Source organism: Hyla sarda, chromosome 3, assembly GCF_029499605.1.
Source record: "Hyla sarda isolate aHylSar1 chromosome 3, aHylSar1.hap1, whole genome shotgun sequence".
NCBI lineage: Eukaryota > Metazoa > Chordata > Amphibia > Anura > Hylidae > Hyla > Hyla sarda.
Window position 1 is genome coordinate 163,791,157 of NC_079191.1, and position 22,519 is coordinate 163,813,675.

Consider the following 22,519-nt stretch of genomic DNA (forward strand, 5'->3'; position numbering starts at 1 on the left):
ATCTCTTCATGCCATAGTCAACAGCGCTGTAGAGGGCAGATTAACCTTTTCAACAGAGTTATAACTTTTGTAATCCACAAATATACTTTCTCATTCTTTCTCTCATCTTTTATTCATTCGGTGCTTCACAGAAATGTCTAGAATCGATTGCAAATTAGAAAAGCTGGCGGTATCCTCTTTGCCCTGGAAATATGCTGATGGCTTGTTAAGAGGTGATGCCATGTTGGATAGGTCTGACAGGTTCCACCTGCACTTCATTCAGGAACGCACTGACTGTCAGAAATCTCTTATGTATCATCAGCAAAAAGTGTATCATGTGCTGCATTCAGATCTAATAAAATACGTAGCACACGCTGGTAAACGGGAAGGCGCATCAATGCCCTGCTGCTAGATCTTTAAAGGGGTTCTCCAGTGGAAAACATTATTATTATTTTTTTTAATCAACTGGTGCCGGAAAGTTAAACAGATTTGTAAATTACTTCTATTAAAAAATCTCAATCCTTCAAGTACTTATCAGTTGCAATATGATCCACAGGAAGTTATTTTCTTTTTTACTTTCTTTTCTGCAGGGCTGTGAAGTCGGTAGATAAATGTTCCGACTCCAACTCCGACTCCAGAGTTTTCTGTGCTTCCAACTCCGACATTCCGACTCCTCTGTATTAATATGTGAATGTATTTTATACATTCCTTGAAGGAAAGAAAGGCAACATACATGTCATTACCACAGGACTACTGGCTGGGAAGCCAACAGTCTACTGTATTGAACAGTTTGTGTGCTGATCTGCTGCTGAAGATAGGGCAGTGGGAGGATCCAGGAAGGGGCATTTATTATAAAACATGATTTCCCTAGTAGAATCCCATAGTCAAGTTTAAAGGGGTACTCCGCCCCTAGACATCTTATCCCCTATCCAAAGGATAGGGGATAAGATGTCAGATCGCCGGGGTCCCGCTGCTGGGGACCCTCGGGATCGCCGATGCGGCACCGCGCTATCATTACTGCACAGAGCGCGTTCGCTCTGTGCGTAATGACGGGCGATACAGGGGCCGGAGCATCGCTACATCACGGCTCCGCCCCTCGTGATGTCTAGGGGCAGAGTACCCCTTTAAGCTAACAATCGAGTTTACAAGTTTTTATAGCCTTAGCTGAATGGCAGCAGTTTTTCCAATGGTTTACAGCTTCAGTCTTGAACTATTGACCCTCCATTCCCTTCACTTATGCAAGTGTCTCTAGTCCTGCAAAAAACATTTCCTTAATCCCTTATCAGTGAGAGGCTAGGTTACCCATGGGTTCCCTGTAACAGCAGGACACAACACTATGGAAAGTATAAGTATTGCCGCTCCTAATTGTGCGTTGTGTGCCATATAGGGAAACACATGAAAAGCATGCTTCTTCACAGTCACTTAACGTGTTAGTTTTGTGGTTACATGAGGCACTGCATGCATTGATCTTTATTCTTATAGTAGAGAATTCATTAATTATAACTTTTTGTGAATTGGGACATTTAAACTTTTTTTTTTTTTTTTTTTTTTTTTATTCCAATCTAAATTTAGTAGGAGTCGGAGTCGGTGCACTGTTTGCTGACTCCGACTCAGACTCCAGGTACCCAAAATTTCGTCCGACTCAGACTCCTTGACTCTGACTCCGACTCCACAGCCCTGCATTTCTGCCTGACCACAGTGCTTTCTGCTGACACCTCTGTCCATTTTAGGAACTGTCCAGAGCAGGAGCAAAACCCCATAGCAAACCAATCCTGCTCTGGACAGTTCCTAAAATGGACAGAGGTGACAGACAGAAAGGATATTAATTTACAAATCTGTTTTAACTTTCTTTCACCAGTTGATCGGAGTACCCCTTTAATGTTTTCATGATGGATTTCTCTTGCATGAAACATAATGAATCTCTATTGAGCGGTATACAATAATGACTATTCTTGCAAGATAGCAGATTTACTTTGGTTAATCTTATTTTTAGGACAGTGGTTCCCAACGAAGGCACCACCAGCTGTTGCAAAACTACAAGCATGCCCGGACAGCCATTGGAAAAAGTCAATGTTTTACCCCAACTATGAGTCTTAAAGGGGTACTCCGCCCCTAGACATCTTATCCACTATCCAAAGGATAGGGGATAAGATGTCAGATCGCCGGGGACCCTTGGGATCGTCGCTGCGGCACCGCGCTCTCATTACAGCATAGAGCGAGTTCGCTCTGTGCGTAATGACTGGCGATAAGGGGGACTGAGCAGCGTGATGTCATGGCTCCGCCCCTCGTGACATCACGGCCTGTCCCCTTAATGCAAATCTATGGGAGGGGGCGTGACGACCGCTGCGCCCCCTCCCATAGATTTGTATTGAGGGGGGCGGGGCGGGCCGTGACGTCACGAGGGGCGGGGCTGTGACGTAACTATGCTCCGGCCCCTGCACTGCCCATCATTACGTGCAGAGCTAACTCGCTCTGTGCTGTAATGAGAGCGTGGTGCCGCAGCGGGAATCCCAGGGCTCCCCAGCAGCGGGACCGCGGCAATTTGACATCTTATCCCCTATCCTTTGGATAGGGGATAAGATGTCTAGGGGCGGAGTACCCCTTTAAGACAAGCCTGAGATCTCGCCAGAAGGAAAGATTGTCTACCTGTCAACAGCTGTTTTGGGGGTTATTGCCCCTTGTCACTACAGAGCAGGGTGTGGGCTGGCTAGTGAGAGGCCTGTCGTCATTGGACTTAAAGGGTTACTCCGCTCCCCAGCGTCCGGAACTCAGTGTTCCAAACGCTGGGTGCAGGCTTCCATATTCACGCCCACTCCCATAGACTTTCATTGAGGGGGCAGGGTGTGATGTCACGAGGGGGTGTGACGTCTCGAGGGTGCGGACGTAAACACAGAAGCCCGCATCCAGCCCTCGGAACATTGAGTTCCGGACGCTGGGCAGCGGAGTAACCCTTTAAAGGGGTACTCTGCCCCTAGACACCTTATCCCCTATCCAAAGGATAGGCGATAAGATATCTGATCGCAGGGGTCCCGCCGCTGGAACCCCTCTTGATCTCCCTGCAGCACCCTGCATTTGTTTAGACCGCCGGCTGCAGTGCTGGAGGCTCATGATGTCACTTCCATGCCCCCCTCATGATGTCACGCCACGCCCCTCAATGCAAGTCTATGGAGGCGTGGCCATGACATCACTAGCATCGCTAGTCATTCGGCATGGAGCAAAGTTTGCTCCGTGCAACAGATGACTGGGGTGCCGCAGCAGAGATCACAGGGGGTCCCAGCAGCGGGACCCCCACGATCAGACATCTTATCCCCTATCCTTTGGATAAGGGGATAAGATGCCTAGGGGTGTAGTACCCCTTTAAGGGGTAATGTTTAGCCTTGTTTATCTTTGACACTTTTTGTAAGGAGAGACCTTTTCCCTTTTGTCCCACTACAACAGGCCTCTTACTAACCAGCCAGCACACTGCTCTGTACTGATGAAAGACATTACCCCCAAAACTATTGTCATATGAGGTTCTCCTCAAGGAGAAACATTACTACTTTGGACCTCTAAAAGAAAGAGACGGCCATTTATAGACACTTGTTTGGGGCTCTTGCCCCTCACGAATACAGAGCAGGGTGCTGGTGGACTTGATAAGATGCCTGCCCCTCTAGTTCCACCTATATATTACTACCCTGTCTTATATGTAAGGTGATGTTTTCTATACTCAATACACCCAGGGCCTTCCTCTACATCACCATAGGTCTGCAGTAGCATATCAGATTGTTGTATACATGATGATTTCAGGTTATAGACATGATATTTTTGTGGAATGGTCAGTGTATGGCTAGCTTAGATGAGATCTGGACTCTGGTTTATAATATTGATGATGTAGTCTGTTCTAAGCTGTGAGAAGATGACAGCTTACCGGGCTCTGCAGCTGCTGGTGGCAGCCATACCAACCGGACTGCCCTTCGTACCCATTAATGATGCTGTGAATCATAGTGGACTGATAGCGTTATGTGATAGACTAGTGCAGTGTATATCTCAGTATCATCGCTAACCACTAAAACTACTACAACAGATATAGCCTAGAGAGAATACCATTCTTCAGCACTGAGATATTACCATTTCTGTGCAGTTTAGTTAATATTTTCTGCCTTTTCCTCTTGTACTTTTCTCAGACAGTATATCATGTGGAGTCGATTGTTTAGCTATGGAGGATGTGATGTATCCTCATAAATGGGACAACCAGTATATATTGATTTTTGCAATGTATAATGTGTCCAATTATATGGGCTGACTACTGTCGGAGTGAATGCAGTATTATAAATAACATCTGTCTCTGGTTAAAGAGTCAACTGGAAATAACTTTAAATGGGTAACATCAGAAGCCGGATATAACTGGAGCATCTGACTTGACACTGTATCTCCATGTATGCTGTAGTAAAGGAGTCCAGACAGTCGCCTCAGCTGCTGACTTGACGCTCTCATCAGTGCATGTATTCTGTCATTGGAGAGCTGAGGGGTTGTCACAGTTTGCTTTTGGCATCACACTAGCCCCAATACACACTTTGTAAACTCCTCCTATATTATCCCCCTCCTATTGCCTCCTATCACTTTTGCTTGTAGGAGCTCATGAATAAGGACATGCCATGTGCATTGAACTTGTATAGCAGCCTATGGAGTGGCGCAAGTCCATATTACGGACCTATAGGAATGCAATGTGGCACCATACAGTGCTTTGGTATGACACCATATTCTCCATTCGTTTTTTGGGACTGTTGCTATGCATTAATTATGGATTAGTGTGGATCAGCGGATCATGTTGCTCAGCTCGGGGCTTGTATGGGGTTAGAGCTCCTGACTGGGTAGTCTGTCTTTGAAGAGGTATTCGGACTTAGTTAAAAACCACACAGTAACTTTCTAGGGCTATAAAATAACCGACTACCCTATTCTCTCCTTGCCACTCCGGGTCCAGTGCAAGTGCTCCAGTCCACCTAACTGCCTGTGTTTACTTACTGATGACTTGCTCTCCCGGTTTTCCTACTGACCTTCTGAACGTACTTTATTTAGCAGGTTCGGAACATTATCAGCAGGGCAGAGAGAGTGTGCCATCAGGGTAAGTAAACACAGGCGCCATGGTGCACGATGGGGAATTGTGAGTATATTCAGTGGTCAAGTCCTGTGAAAAAGTGTGGGAACTCGCCCAAGATTTCCACTCAAGGGCTGGTCCTGCTAATGGAAATAGTGTTCCTGCTGTGGAAAAAGTGCAGGAACTCAATACCCACACGTTCCTGCAGGACTTGTGCCCTGAGTATATTGTACATCAATTTACAGCCCTATCAGTGTATTGTGGTTTTTAACTAAATCAGAAAACCCCTTTTAACTATCCATTACTTTTGCAATGAGGTATAGATTATAGTGTATGATATGTACAAACCCAGTATTCCTTGTATTTCTGTAGTATTTTTTGTTTTAGCTAAGTTTTTTGTTTCAAGTCAGTCCATGATTTTTGTCTCTGGGTCATACAGACCTCCGGTTTGCTTTAGTGTCAGTTTTGCTAAAAAAGTTTTTCATTAGGGATATTTTCAGGGACAGTAAGGGTCAATAGTACTTTGTTTCAATGTTTATGCATAGGTCTAGGGGCAGATCCACGGTGATCTAGTTAGTCAATTTTTGTTTTCTAGTCCTCTTCAGTCTGTTTTGAGTTTATTGCCATTCTTATCATTTGTCTGTGTCATCTGTTCCTATCCTTATTTATCTAATAGTGACTTCCTGTTCTTGTTACCTGCTTACAATGATACATACTTTCATATTTAAGTGTCTGCTTGTCATACAGTTTGTAAGTCCAGGGTGTATATAAGTCCTGGTAGCTACTGTTAGGACCAGGAAAGGCACTGCTACAGATGAAGTTGAGTTCTACTGTCTTGTTACTAGCTGGTGTCATTACCCCTGTGCATGTAAAATCACAATGACCTAGACATAAAGTAATGGCTGCCCTGGGTGACATGAGTCATGTATGCAGCTTTGTACATGAGCCCTGATACATGATTGTTAGAAATAGCTTGTAACGTAAAACTCCACACATTTTCAACTAAATGGATTAAAATAGATTTGAGTGTTTCATGCTTTAACTGGATACACTACTAAATAATACTGTTGCACCGTTTGCTGAAATGTTGTCTTTGGTCTTTATACCACCGAAGCAACCTTATACTATGCTTTTTCTAGGACATTTTATATAATGTTTAATGTAGTAGACATTCATGTACCCTCAGAAAACACCAAACATGTATTGGCTGTCTTAGAGAACAAGGTTTAAAGGGCTTTAAAACGGACCCATGTTACTCCAAAAATATTAGAGTACCTGTCATATCACACAAAAAAAATGTTATATGCTACTCAGTACCTAATCTTTATCATGTACATATGTGTCTAGCACCTATATTTCTCTCATAAATACCTTCTTTCTGTTGCTCACTTGGTTTATCAGCCTGTGCTTTCAAGGGGGCTTGTCCTAACTCTGTATGTCTCATCTTCCTCTCTGAATCTGCTGTGCTGTGCTGGGTCTCCTCATCCAATCACTGCAGGCTGATCTGTAACCACCTCCTTCTCTCTGTTTTCATGTGGCAGTCTAATAGACAGGAGTGAGCACAGAGGAGTGCTAGTCCTGCAATCACTTACTGGACTTTGTCCCTGCCTGTGCTTCAGCTAGGACAATATTGATACTGCAGTGGATTATGTTATGGATGTTATGGGGACCCCTAGTGGTAATTTCTTATGAACCATGATTTCTATAAAAATGAAAAAAAGAAAAAAAAAAAATGAAGTATATTAAAAAGGTTAATGTTTTGCCAAGATGTACAACATATAAAAAGTTTTTGAATCTGACAGTTCCAATTTAAGTTTTTAATATCATGTAAGATTTTAGGGTGTCCTGATAATTACATTGTTTCCACTTTATTGATGCACCCCTCTGTTCCAGAGAAATCTGTATTTGACTTTAAGGGCAATTGTCAGATGGGAGGGGGCATGAATGATGCTCAGGCCCTCTTACAGTGAATCGCACGCCCGGTAAGTGAACCATGCACCCTGTATGTAAATTACACCCCTCTGCCCCATCACTTTCAATAACATAATGATGTTTCAGCTTATCTGACTAGTCATTGAATGGTCACAGAGAGACAAGTCCAGATTTCTCAGGAACGGAGGAGCGGAGTTTTTGGGGTACCCACAGGTCCTCTTTAAATGGTGTTTTTGCCTTCTGAAGCTATATAGGCTGCCTTTTCAGCAGCTTGTCAGTATCATATATTTTACTATATAAATCTGACAAATTGACATGACCCATATGTGAAACAGAAGTGCTCTTAGAGTTCCCAGGACCTGCCATATTGTCTGATGTTGTGTGGTGACACTTTTTTTTTTTTTAGATATTGATTTCCCTACTTCTGTAGAGCACATATGCCTAGTGCCAACTGTTAGCATTCTGCTTTTATGGAGGGCTGTTCATTTACTTTGGCTTTTTATTTGTTTCCTCTTTTGTGCTGTTTTGCTTTTTCTGTGCCCATGAAGATACATACTGTAAGTGTTTTTAGGGCTGGGCGGTATACCGGTTCATACCAAATACCGAAAATTTTGTGCTGCATGATATGAATTTTAACCCATACCGCAATATACCGATTTGGCCCCTCCCCCTCTGGAATGAATTAATTATCAGCCGCAACGTGCTGTCCCCACTTTGGGGAACTAATCATATGTGACCTGCGAGCTCTGTTCTGCCCCAGCGCTGCACTGTCCCCATCGGGGTACTACTGCCATATGTTACCCGCAAGCGCTGCCCTCCTCGTCGTCCTGTTTGTTGCGGCCGCCGGGGCTGACACTCTATACCAGTGGTCTTCAACAGCGGTTGGCTGTCCGGGCATGCTGGGAGTTGTAGTTTTGCAACATCTGGAGGTCCGCAGATTGCAAACCACTGCTTGATACTGTATCCCTATGCCCGGGCTGCAAAAGGTAAACAAAATAAAGTTTAACTCGCCTTCCCCATCGGACAGGACTTGCTTCCCAGGGAATGGAACGTCTGAGAAACATCAGCCTATCACCGGCTCCAGCGATGTTCCGCCTCGGCCGGTGAAAGGTTGAGCCCACTGTCATGTAAGAAGCCGGCTCCTTACATGACAGTGGGCTCAGCCTATCAGCTGACTGCTGTCCGATGTTCACGTCCCCAGCGTAAGGCCGACGTCGGAACATGCGTTAAGTTTTATTTTGTTTACCTTTTGCAGCCCGGGTATAGGGATACAGCATAGGGATACCGCACAGTATAGAGAGTGTCAGCGGCGGTGGCCGCAACATACTGAAGAATACCGTTATATACCGTGGAACCAGGGCTGTGGAGTCGGAGTCGAGGAGTCGGACGAAATTTTGGGTACCTGGAGTCTGAGTCGGCAAACAATGCACAGACTCTTACTCCGACTCCTACTAAATTTAGATTGGAATAAAAAAAAAAAAGCAAGTTTAAATGTCCCAATTCACAAAAAGTTATAGTTAATGAATTCTCTGCTATAAGAATAAAGATCAATGCATGCAGTGCCTCATGTAACCGCAAAACGAACACGTTAAGTGACTATGTAGAAGCATGCTTTTCATGTGCTTTACTATATGGCACACAACGCACAATTACGAGCGGCAATAGACATCACGAGGGGCGGAGCCGTGATGTAGCGATGTTCCGGCCCCTGTATCGCCCGTCATTACGCACAGAGCGAACACGCTCTGTGCAGTAATGATAGTGCGGTGCCGCATCGGCGATCCCGGGGGTCCCCAGCGATCTGACATCTTATCCCCTATCCTTTGGATAGGGGATAAGAGGTCTAGGGGCAGAGTACCCCTTTAAACTTGACTATGGGATTCTACTAGGGAAATCATGTTTTATAATCAATGCCCCTTCCTGGATCCTCCCACTGCCCTATCTTCAGCAGCAGATCAGCACACAAACTGTTCAATACAGTAGACTGTTGGCTTCCCAGCCAGTAGTCCTGTGGTAATGACATGTATGTTGCCTTTCTTTCCTTCAAGGAATGTATAAAATACATTCACATATTAATACAGAGGAGTCTGAGATGGAAGCACAGAAAACTCCGGAGTCGGAACATTTATCTACCGACTCCACAGCCCTGCGTGGAACCACCATAAGTTACAAAAATACAGCGATACACATATTTGGCCATACCGCCCAGCCCTAAGTGTTTTGTTTGGGAAGCACTAACCAGATTTATCCCATGTGTCTAAGAAATACCTTTTAAGAAAAAGGAGTTATATATTCCTTGTCATTCGTATTTCAAGTTACTTCTTGCCTACTCAATAGGAGGTTGGGGATGGAGAGCTTTCATATTAGTATTGTCCACATCATATGTTTATGCAGAACGGACGGGACTGGCAGGCAGAATATGGATACCCCTGCTCTAATGGAATAGATACATCTTTCCTAATAAAGCCTATAATGTGACACCATAGGACAAGGGCTAAATTGATCTCATGTTGTCTTACAGAAATTGCACCCAGTGTCATGTAGGCTTATATAATAATTCATGTTCTTGAAGAATACTCACACAAGTCACTTAGAGAGATGAGCTGACCTCAGGTTACATATGATGGATGTTTCTAGGTCTTTGCTTTGACCCGCGGAGGTCATTTCCACTGTGTGGGAGCAGACATTTTCTTATGCAGGCTTTATTATAATGGCAGCGCTGCCTAATGAATGCTCCAGTCTTGGTTATTACTTTAAGAAAATGTGGATGTAGGAGGAAAGGTCTGTCAGCCATTAGGAAGATTAAAGTTCATTTTTCAATATATAAGGCCTGTAATAATCATCTGGAATAAATATGGCTTTATAAGCCCAAGGGTGTAAGTGGGACGTATGCTGGGGATAGCAAGTGAAATGGAAAAATATTGTTCACCCCCATCAATATTATTAGAGGGAATGATCATAAGAATCCTACCGTTAATAGCCGTAACATTATACTGGAGAAAGAGAATGTATTATAGAGAGATGCAGCAGACACCGATTCTTGTGCATAAAACATGCTGGGATTCATACTGTTGCCTCAGTAACTGTACTGCCCAGCGTCGGCTGCATCTTTCCAGTCTGTGCAGAGCAGCTTTGGAGCTCACTTCAGCATTTTTTTTCATGAGCATAGCTTTTCTTTTTATATGCATATGTCAGCTGCAATTTTAACACTCAGGCAAACTATTCACCATGTAGCCGAAAGTTGACCTATGCCATACACATTAGATCAAAGCTGGCAAAACGGATCGGTGACCGTATAATGTGGATAGCCTCCTAACTCTTCCACGTATGTCGGTGAAGATAACAGCCAGGCATGTGGATTTTCACTATACCCAATCCTTTACTTCTAAGAGAAATCATCACCAGGGGAATCTGGCATTAGCTTACCCCTCTAGGCTATGTTCACATGGTGGAATTTCCATGCGGGATTCCGTGAAGAATTCTGCAGTATTTAACTGCCTATTGTGCTGCGAATTCTGCTGCTGAAGTTCTGCATTCCGCAAAAATATAAGACCAAGCTTATATTTTGTGGAATTCCGTGGTGAAGTCCCATCAAAGTCAATGGGGTTTGGATTTCTGTAGAATTCTGTGTTCCGATAACACAGAAATTCCACCGCAATTCTGTTCAGCAAGCTTTACTGAACAGAATTTCCGCAGGATTGCCTAAATCTCGCCGTGTGAACATACCCTTACAGGCAGAGTGTGCTAGTGTATGGGGGAGTGGGAGAAAGAGCTCTAAGCCAATAGCTACTATGTAAAATGTATGTCCATTTTAAGACTAGGGGATGTTTCTAAATTTTGTCTGGGGTAAATATTACTAGAGAAGATCATGTGCCAATAGCATGCAGCAACTCTAGATAGAAAATCTGGGTGGGATCTTGAAGAGAGCTTAAAGGAAGTATCCGGCTTTTTTATTCCAGATAGGCCATCATATTACATCAGCAGAGGCTTCACTCCTAGTACCCCCCACCCCCCCTCAATCATCTGTTTGAAGGGGGAGCGCTGTGTGGGTATATCCAGAGTCAGTTGCCTACTGATCTGATATTGGTTCCTGAGCGTAAGGGCCTATTCTGCTCAGATTCCGCTTGCAGCAGCCTCCTATTGGTGAGATTCAATGGGATTCTGCTGCACCACTCAGTGGAATTCCATTATAGAAATTCTGGAACATGTTCATTCCCTCATCAGGATTCTGCAGCTGAATCCCATGTGTTCAATGAATCCAGGCAGCGCCAATTCCATGAGCAAGCGGAATTCCACACGGAAATTCTGTAGTGTGAACAGGCCCTAAATTTATTGGCCAGATAACCGCTTCAGGCTCTTCTGACGTAAGAACCACTCCACTGCCTCTCTACAATCCTAATTCCTTGATTAAAATGGCCCCGAATAAGTGGTCACATTACAGAAGTTTTTACTGTAGTCTAATTTTTTCCATGTATTATATAGGAATGTAATATGGAAGTCAGATTCAGAACTTTTTGCTATACGCTGTTGTACACTTCCACTTTTTACAATATTAGACAGGTTCTTTATATTCACGCACGCCGGATCCACAATTATGGATCAAAAATTGCAGATTTTACAACTTCACTCAGTGTTTTATATGATTTATTACTAAATTAAAATTTGTTGGATTCTCGTGGCACTGCATTGTGGGAGCTCGGGTGACATACCGTATTTGCAGATAAGGGGTCACATGTATCTCAAAGCAGAGTGAAGTTAAAGGGGTACAAACTGTTCCGAACACTGGAGCCGGGAGCTTGTGATGTCATAGTCCCGCCCCCATCATGAAGCCCCCCCCCCATGCAAGTCTATGGGAGGGGGTGTGACATCCGTCATGCCCCCTCCCATAGACTTCATGATGGGGACAGGACTATGATGTCACAAGCTCCCGATGCCGACTCCAGCGTTCAGAACAGTTTGTTCCAAACGCTGAGCAACGGAATACCCCTTTTAACCTGCTGTCTTGTCTGTGCCAAAGACAAGTAGTCAATCAAACCAAAAGCAGTAAATGTGCCCACTACCAAAGGTAAACAATAAGAAATAGTTCAGAATCGGAACATCTAAGGCTATGTTCGCATCAGTAATCTTTCATATACATCAGAATACCAAAAAAAGGCTTTGAATGCATACTGCCAATAAGGTTCAGTTTAGCAAGTGTGGTCTACTTGTGACTGCTCCTGGTCTTCTTTACTAGTGTTATTGGTGGGGATGAAATGGTGTAGTATTAATGGGGTTCTCCACCATAAGGTGATTTTAGTACGTACCTGGCAGACAGTAATGGACATGCTTAGGAAGGATCTGCGCTTGTCTTGGGGCTAAATGGCTATGTTGTGAGATAACCATGACACTGTGGCTAGCTTTTTGTGAACTTGCATTTCCTGTTTGACTTTTTTCTTTTTTTTACTACAAATCCCACAATTCCATTTCCTCCTTCCTACACATCAGCCACCCCACCCATTGAAACAAAAGGCCTGTGGTTTTCAATCAGGGTGCCTACAGCTGTTGCATTAGTTGCAGATTAATCTCTCTCCCACCAAGCGATCACTCCACCCATTGAAGCAGACAGGCTCCCTGTCATCAGCTGACTAGTGAGTCAGGTCTCAGCCTAATTGCAAGCTGGGAAAAATCCGAGACAACAGTCATTTTGTATGCTGGTAAAAATAAATATTGGGTTGAAAATCACAGAAGAATTGTGAGAAAACCGTCACACACAGGTACAGACACTATATAAGTAATGGCGAACCTATGGCACGCGTGCCACAGGTGGTACGCCGAGCCCCCTCTGTGGGCACGCGGCCATAGTTCGCCATGGATGTCTTTCAGGGCACACCGGATTGGCGGGCCGTCTGGGGAATGTTTAAAAATGCTTTTTTTTTTTTTTTATATTTGCGGCTCCGGCCGCTCTATCCCCTGTCCTCCGGCCACTCTATCCCCTGTCCACCGTTGCGTTTTGGGCTACATGTAGCCATGATTAAGAGCTACATTTTGCTTAAAACGTGTTGGCGTTTCACTTCTCTTTTATGATTGATGTCCACCTTTTTCTATTTTTAATGTATACAGATTAAAGGTTTGCTGTTTTAATACTACAAGCACCTTGAAAGAGGCCACTTTCTTTTTTCCTTTGTTCTGATACACGGGACACGGCCTGTTCTCTGTAGTCCATGCTCTTCTACCAGCAAATATACTAAAAACTACTACAGCACCAACCTAGCATCCAACCCGGTAGCTGAAATAACATTTTTTTTTTATGTATTATGTATGTATTTTATATTATGTATGGATTATGTACCCAATCCCCCACACAGCACCCCCAAACACACACCCCCACACACACACCACCCCCACACTCAGCACCTCAGACACACAGCACCCCTCAAACACACACAGCACCCCCACACACAACACCTCACACACACACAGCACCCCCCCACACACAGCACATTTAGACACACAGCACCCCTCAAACATAAACACACACAGCACCACCACACACACACACAGCACCACCACACACACACACAGCACCACACACACACACACACACACAGAGCACCCCCACACACAGCACCTTTAGACACACAGCACCCCCAAACACACACACACACACACACACACACAGCACCACCACACACATACACACAGCACCACACACACACACAGAGCACCCCCACACACAGCACCTTTAGACACACAGCACCCCCAAACACACACACACAGCACCTTTAGACACACACATCACCCCCACACTCAGCACCTCACACACAGCACCCCTCAAAAACACAGAGCACCCCACAAACACACAGCACCCCTCAAACATACATCACCCCACACACATCAGTATTCTGAATTAATTGCTGTGCTGGCACTTTGAAGGAAAAAAAGTTGGCGTGCGTTACGGTTTGGGCACTTTGGCTCAAAAAGGTTCGCCGTCACTGCACTATATTATGAACTACACTAACTTTACAGCCCCTGTAGCATAGTCAAATAAAATAATTTCCTGGAGTACCCCTTTAATGTAATGGACATATCTTTATTCATTGTTATGTAGATTTTATGGGCTGTTTTGTTGAAGACACTACCATAGGAAAGGATAACCCCACCTTTAAGTTGTGTGGACAGTTTTCCTGACATATACATACAAATGGGATAGCTCGGCTGCTAAGTCAGTGTCTGTTTTTTTTCTACCAAAAAAGAAATAAATAGAATAAAATTATTGCAGAGGTGAGGGTAAATGATTTTTGCATAGGAATACGTTATTACACTAATATTTCTATCAATCCAGGGGTACCAGTGCACCTTCCCTAGTGCAGGGGCTACATCTCTGCTCCATATACATTGACATAATTTTTTCTCTGTACCGTGCCTGTATGAGGGAGCGGTGCATGTTAATACCGCCACTTATTGCAGCGTTCTGTGCCTCTACTAATGATACACACATGAAAAAGGGTGTTAAATCTGTGATGTGCTGTTAACCTTACATACAGTATTCAACAAAAACGACCTGGCCTAAAATGGTGTAATAGAAATGGTCCCATCCCTAGCTGTCTCCATTTTGTAAGTGGCTCAGTATAAGGCTGCACAAGGCCAAATAAATCGAATTGTCTTGCGTCCTGCTGTATGCACCGCGGCCCATTGCATTGATCATCGCCAGATGACAGGTTAAAGCCGATGACAGAACTGTCAGCATGATCCTGGTCAGCCGCCTTTATGTCAGATGGGTGTTTCCATGGCAATCTACAAGCTTGATAATAAGTGCTGCCATCAAGGGAATTCCACACATTTCAGCGTTATTTGTCTGTGGTGGAGCAGGAGGGGACGGAGGGGGGTACAATTTATTTAACTCCATGTTAGAAATCTGGACTGGAGGGAAGCGAACAATAGTTTAGCATTAGATAAGGTCAGTAAAAGTGAGAATGTACGCGCTGTTAGCCATTGTAATGCTGCTAGGGATTTAGCAAGTGAAATGAGCCAGCTGTTCACATTTCGGGATGGGGAACTAGTTAAACTATTGTGCTTCCTTTGGAGATGTCCTTAGTTCACCCCTCTGGTTTCCAGTAATTGTTGTCTTTTGTGTAAGGATTAGAATAAGAATGCTCTAGGTACAGCAGACAAGGAGAATATGGAGGCATTACTACACTGCACAAAAAATAAAGGGAACACTTAAACAACACAATACAACTCCAAGTCAATGACACTTCTGTGAAATCACACTGTCCACTCAGGAAGCAACACTGATTGACAATCAATTTCACATGCTGTTGTGCAAATGGAACAGACAACAGGTGGAAATTATAAGCAATGAGTAAGACACTCCCAATAAAGGAGTGGTTCTGCAGGTGGTGACCACAGACCACTTCTCAGTTCCTATGCCTCCTGGCTGATGTTTTGGTTACTTTTGAATGCTGGCGGTGCTTTCACTCTAGTGGTAACATAAGACGGAGTCTACAACCTAGACAGGTGGCTCAGGTAGTGCAGCTCATCCAGGATGGCACATCAATGCGAGCTGTGGCAAGAAGGTTTGCTGTGTCTGTCAGCATAGTGTCCAGAGCATGGAGGCGCTACCAGGAGACAGGCCAGTACATCATGAGGCCGTAGGAGGGCAACAACCCAGCAGCAGGACCGCTACCTCTGCCTTTGTTCAAGGAGGAGCAGGAGGAGTACTGCCAGAGCCCTGCAAAATGACCTCCAGCAAGCCACAAATGTGCATGCGTCCACTCAAACGGTCAGAAACAGACTCCATGAGGGTGGTATGAGGGCCTGACGTCCATTGGTGGGGTTTGTGCTTACAGCCCAACACCGTGCAGGATGTTTAGCATTTGCAAGAGAACACAAAGATTGACGAATTCACCACTGGCGCCCTGTGCTCTTCACAGATGAAAGCAGGTTCACACTCACTGAGCACATGGTTCTGCTGCCTGCAACAACCTCCAGCCTGACCGGTTTGGTGGTGGGTCAGTAATGGTGTGGGGAGGCATTTCTTTGGGGGCTGCACAGCCCTCCATGTGCTTGCCAGAGGTAGTCTGGCTGCCATTAGGTACTAAGAAGAGATCCCCAGACCCCTTGTGAGACCATATGCTGGTGTGTTGGCCCTGGGTTCCTCCTAATGCAAGACAATGCTAGACCTCATGTGGCTGGAGTGTGTCAGTAGTTCCTGCAAGAGGAAGGCATTGATACTATGGACTGGCCCTCCCGTTCCCCAGACCTGAATCCGATTGAGCACATCTGGGACATCATGTCTCACTCCATCCACCAACGCCACATTGCACCACAGACTGTCCAGGAGTTGGCGGATGGTTTAGTCCAGGTCTGGGAGGACATACCTCAAGAGACCATCCGCCACCTCATCAGGAGCATGCCCAGGTGTTGTAGGGAGGTTATATTGGCACTTAGAGGCCACACACACTACTGAGCCTCATTTTGACTTGTTTTAAGGACATTACATCAAAGTTGGATCAGCCTGTAGTGTGGTTTTCCATTTTGATTTTGAGTGTGACTTCATATCCAGACCTTCTCGGGTTGATAAATTTGATTTCCATTGATCATTTTAGTGTGATTTTGTTGTCAGCACATTCAACTATGTAAAGACAAAAGTATTTCATACAATTTGTTCATTCATTCAGATCTAGGATGTGTTATTTTAGTGTTCCCTTAATTTTTTTGAGCAGTGTATTAATTCTAGTTTGATTGCGGTAAAGTATTTCCACCAGTGACTTCCCCCTGGGCGACCATACAATCCAGCGCTAGAAAAGTTAATGAGATAATGTGCATGAAGCACTTCAATAGTTGGCTGCTGTTATTCCAATATGGAAATGATCCATATTCTCCGCCAGGTGGTGAAGGTTGGTACCGAGTCAAGACTCATATCAAAATAGATGAGCGTACACTCCAGTACCCACAAATATATAATGGTGTTTACAAAAGGGGATCAAGATGTCTGAAGGCATTGTGCCTGAATAATGTAACCTCTGCTATCTGGGCGATACTTGTGATAACACCATCCCGCTCCGAGCTGGAGGGGATTCATTTGTTCATGGGCTGCAAGACAGCCACATCAAAGCGCTTCGATCTGATCTGATGGCAGGTTGGGTGGTGCAGTGTATTCTATGGTGATAGCAGTGGGGAGATGTATGTACTCTGCAAACTCATGAGAAAATTTGGGCAGGGCTTTAGTGTCACACAGAGTTATTAACTATACAACTGGGCATCGTTTTCACCCAATGCCACATTCATCAACAGGGCATACACCTTGCTCATGAACGTGGCAATCACTGTAGGAGGGAGAGCTACTGGCGCACCACTCTGCCGCATCAAGATATTGCTTTTAATATGTTTTTTGGGGGACATTATAACTTTGTAATGGGTACAAAGAAAGGTGTTTTTACTGTGTGATTGGCGCAAAGTGGGGTATTGTTATTGTGTTGGAACATGAAGTGTCTGTTATTACAGTTAAAGTTGCACCATTACTGTCTAGGGGGCACAAATAGAGATCTCTTGCATGTGCTTGCATATACTCCTTGAGGGAAAGTGTCTTAATAATCTTTTAGTGTTTTTCTCTCTTCATATAGCTTAGACCTCTTTTACTTTGCGTGGCATCATTAGGCCCCTTTAACACTACCGTTATCACATGGTAGTGTGATGGCCCCCGGAGATAAAAATACAGCTTGCAATGTCTTTTTCTCCCGCTACTCCCACTGAAAAACAGTGGCGCCCAACGGACCCCATTGACTATAATGAGGTCCATCGGAACCGGCTTTTGCCTGTTGTGCCCCGTTAAAATGACAGCCGGCAAAATCTTAGACACAATTTTTTTCAGGGGGAAAGGTAAATCTAGACACCATTAGTTCTTTAATACGATATTTGGAGATTTAGGGTGCTGTGCAACATGTAAAGTACTGTAATAGTGGGAAAAGGGGACAGCAGCATGTAGGATAAGAAAAGGTAGGGGAGGGTACAGGAAAATTAAAGACCAGAAAATTTTTGGGCAGGAAATTCTGCAAATTAGTTTGATGAAGTCAACATGGCTAAGTCACTTGACTGTACTGCATTCACTTATATGGTTTGCAGCGTGCTATTTGCCACTATATGGTCCCTATTCATGTTTTGAGATATGTGCATTAGAAATGGTTGTTGCTGTTCTATGACCGTAATATTGGTCTCTCTTATTCAGTCACTATTAAGTGGTTTTTGTGTGGCGGTATTATTTGGGCTTAATGTCATGCGTTATTATTGAGTAATAATATGGAGGTAATGTTTATTCACTGGGTGATGGTAGTACCTGGTCCTACTACAGTGATCCCTCAAGTTACAATATTGATTGGTTCCAGGATGACCATTGTATGTTGAAACCATTGTATGTTGAGACCATAACTCTATGGAAACCTGGAAATTGGTTCTGAAGCCCCAAAATAGCATCCAAAAATAGGAAAAAGTAATGATTATAGAAAAATAAGTAGATAACTAATATAGATAAAGCAAATCCTTATATATAAAAGTAAGAAAGATCTGCTGGGAGCTGTAATCACTGTCTATTTCAGTGTTTCACGACCAGGGTGCCTCCAGCTGTTGAAAAACTACAACTCCCAGCATGCCCGGACAGCCTTCGGCTGTCCGGGCATGCTGGGAGTTGTAGTTTTGCAACAGCTGGAGGCAACCTCTTTGGGAAACACTGGTCTATGTAGAGGACCGGAGCTTCTTCAGGGTCCTGTACAGAACATGCAATGTCCTAAAAAAGGGGAAATGGAGCCACCCTCACCTGATGCCCAAAGGAGAAGCTAACCCTGGTACAGGTAAATAGTACAGAACATTTAATCCCACCCTGTACTGTAGGGGGTGCTACCAGACACCAGTCAGTGCATACACTTTAGGAATACACGGGTTTTACCAGTGAAATATCCATTCTGATTGGTCGGTTCTTCCAGCCATTGATATGTTTTGCAGATTCCATAGCATTGTATGTTGAGTCTGGTTTCAAGTTACAATGATCCAGAAAAGACCATTGTATGTTGAAACTATTGTATGTTGAGGCCATTGTAAGTTGAGGGATCACTGTATAATGATAATATTTAATCACTATGGGGGAGATTTATCAAAACCTGTCCAGAGGAAAAGTTGCTGAGTTGTCCATAGCAACCAATCAGATCGCTGCTTTCATTTTTTACAAGGCCTCTGAAAAATGAAGGAAGCTTTCTGGTTGCTATGGGCAACTGGGCAACTTTTCCTCTGGACAGATTTTGATAAATCTCCCCCTATATATCTAAATCACATTTTATCTTAAAGGAGTTCTCTGGCCCTGAGACATCTTTTCCCCTATCCAAAGGATAGGGGATAAGATGTCTCACCGCAGGGGTCCTGCCACTACCCACCTATTTGAGCTGCACGCCGCGGTGCCAGCTCACAAACAGCCGGATGGCGACCATGGGGCCGGAGTATCGTGATGTCATGACTCCGCCCCGTGTGACGTCACCCCCTGCCCTCACCATGCAAGTCTATGGGAGGGGGCGTGATGGCCGTCAATCTCCCTTTCCCAGGAATAAACATCAAGACTAGAGATGAGCGAATTTACAGTAAATTTGATTCCTCACGAACTTCTCGGCTCGGCAGTTGATGACTTTTCCTGCATAAATTAGTTCAGCTTTCAGGTGCTCCCGTGGGCTGGAAAAGGTGGATACAGTCCTAGGAGACTCTTTCCTAGGTCTGTATCCACCTTTTCCAGCCCACCGGAGCACCTGAAAGCTGAACTAATTTATGCAGGATAAGCCATCAACTGCCGAGCCGGGAAGTTCGTGACGAATCAAATTTACTGTAAATTCGCTCATCTCTAATCAAGATGTTTAATATATATATATATATATATATATATATATATATATATATATATATATGCTTCATTATTACCGATATGAATGACAGCTAGAATATGACTCACTTGAACACAAATATGAATATTTGTGATCTTTATTTTTTTCTCTGATGAAGATTATTACTATTATCATAAAATTGGGGCAAGATTTCTATAGTGGAATGCATCCAGCAAAACTAAATATTCGGTTGCTTTTTTATTTTTTTTTTTATTTTTTTTGAGGCCCAGCAGAAACGTTTGAAACAATCACATGAGCGATGAAAATAGAAGCAATTGTACGAGGCATTAATCTTATGGGAAGAGATCAGCCGTCAGCACTTTTAGGGAAAATAAATATTTTTAGACTGTTTTCCCTGTGGCACAGCTCATGGTTTATGGAAGATATTGAAACAATGCAGGTTACAGTTTGTAAAAGTTTCCTGTGATTTTATAGAGTTAGTAAGTGGATATTCGTGTCTAGTGAAATCTATAAAGAGTATTTCACAGCATCCCTCTTCATGATGGCACTACGATGGAGAATGCTCCTTCATCACTGTAGGGACAGGAAACAGAGGTTAAAAAGGGGCTTCTCCCCAGACACACCCCAATGTTTTCTGTCCCTACCAGGATGTGTACTTCAAGGGGTGGTTTATCGAGGCCTCTGTGGTCTCCTTCTTCCAGCCGGATCCCCTCTATAGCCGGTACTTCTCTGGGCAGGAGTTCTCTGGCTGTGAATGCCAATCCATTATACCCCATAGTAGGGGCTGCTCGGGGAGTCTCGGGCCAGACCTACATGGCACAGGACACATGTTTAATGTGTGTCCTGCATCAAAAGTTGGGTGCTGTAATGGCATGATGAACAGGGGCTGTGGCCTATGGATCTCCTTTGAGTTCTGAAGATCGTGTAGCCGCTGATTCTGAACATAAACCATTGTTGTTGGCATTGTTGTTTGTCAATGCTGGGACTGACCTGTGTGTCTGACCATGGGCAAGATCTGCACAGAGTTTGTGTGGTTTCCTCCTATGTTTGTATGGTGTCCAAGTCTGCCAAATCTCAGAACCTAGCAGGTCTAGCATCCAATCCAAGCAGCTCAGAGCAGCAGCTAAAGGAGCATATGAAGGTGCAGTTCTCAGATTAGTATCTAAGGCTGCTTTCACACTATGAGGTTCTCCCGTTAATACACGTACGTTTGAAACCTAATTAGTAACACACATTAAACAACCCCATTCAAGTCGGTGGTTTTTTTCGTTTACCCTTTGTCACACGTTAAAGCCCGTCATTGCTAACGTACGTTAGTTGTGACTGGAGAAGTAACATGACATGCACAAATTTTTCGCACATCACAAGAAACGGGTAAATTAACGTAGGTTATTTTTAACGTTGAAGTCTATGACCGACATACGTTAGAAAATACACCCCTTAATGCCTGTTATTATAAAAGACGTTATTTTAACTGAGCATGCTCAGAAGAGGTGACATCAGTAGACTCCTGCAGTGCTGAGGGACTACTACTACTACTACTCCCATCATGGAACAGACTTGTTCCATGATGGAGGTTGTAGTACATGGGCTGAAGGATTGATCGCACCAGGTCTCACTTCTGACACCCAATGCGATCAGAGGTTATTAAGCAGGGGAGCGGGCGGCATGGTCCGCAACCCTGCGATCACGATGTGTCTATATATGACAACTATATAGGTCAGGAGCGCATCCAGCAGCCGCTCGGCCGATGATCCTGACAGATATTCTATTCATTCATAGAGCGGCAGCTGCATATGTATATAGAAGCGCTGTGGGGGGCAGATAACGCTATATGTCTGCCCCCCCAGAACATCTATATACATATACAGCTGCCGGCGCTATGAATGAATAGTATATCTATCAGGATCATTGGCGGAGTTGCTGCTGAATACTAGGGATGCACCGATATATCGGCGGCCGATACATATCGGCCGAAAATAGCTGTTTCGGGGAAATGCCGAAACAACTAAAAATGTGCCGATAATGACCCACCTCCCCTGCCCGCCCACAGCACAAGTTGCAAACACTGCCAGTGGCAGAGGCACTCGTGGGCGGTGCAGGGGGACGGCCGCAACATCTGAGGGGGGGGGGGGGTCGCGCTCTCCGGGATAGGAATACTTCTTTTTATGTGCCCAGGCCGGCTCCCGTATGTGGCTGCAGGCGGGGGCCGACCAGAGCATATAAAACCTAATACTGTATACTAAAAACCAGGGGGCCTCCAGCTGTTGTGAAACTACAACTCCCAGCATGCCCGGACCGGCAAAGTCTGTCCGGGCATGCTGGGAGTTGTAGTTTCACAACAGCTGGAGGCCCCCTTGTTTTTAGTATACAGTATTCGTTTTTATATGCTCTGGTCGGCCCCCGCCTGCAGCCACACACGGGAGCCGGCCCGGGCACATAAAAAGTATTCCTATCCCGGACATCCCTGTGTCCCGAAAAATCTTTTCGGGACATAAGGATGTCTGCCGGTCACTCACCATTCCCCGGCGTCCTCCCGCGATCCTCCTTTGGTCCCTCGCTTCTCCGCCTCTATGGTCGTACGCACGGGACGTCACTGACGTCCCGTGCGTACAACCATAGAGACGCAGGAGGACCGCAGGATCGTCGCAGGAGAATGCACGCCGGCCGGGGCCTG

At 44.6% G+C, this 22,519-nt stretch overlaps 1 protein-coding gene across 4 annotated transcripts in view; it reads left to right on the forward strand.

Annotated features, from left to right (window-relative positions):
• MB21D2 (Mab-21 domain containing 2) overlaps window positions 1-22,519 on the forward strand; it is a 112,158-nt gene that overhangs the window by 35,858 nt on the left and 53,781 nt on the right. Inside the window, exon 1 of one of the 4 annotated variants that reach the window (XM_056565420.1) lies at window positions 14,903-14,921. The exons of the other annotated variants lie outside the window; for them this stretch is intronic. The gene's annotated coding sequence lies outside the window, so the exon portion shown is untranslated. Of the gene's footprint in view, window positions 1-14,902; window positions 14,922-22,519 lie in introns of those variants that run through there. 4 annotated transcript variants of the gene reach the window in all.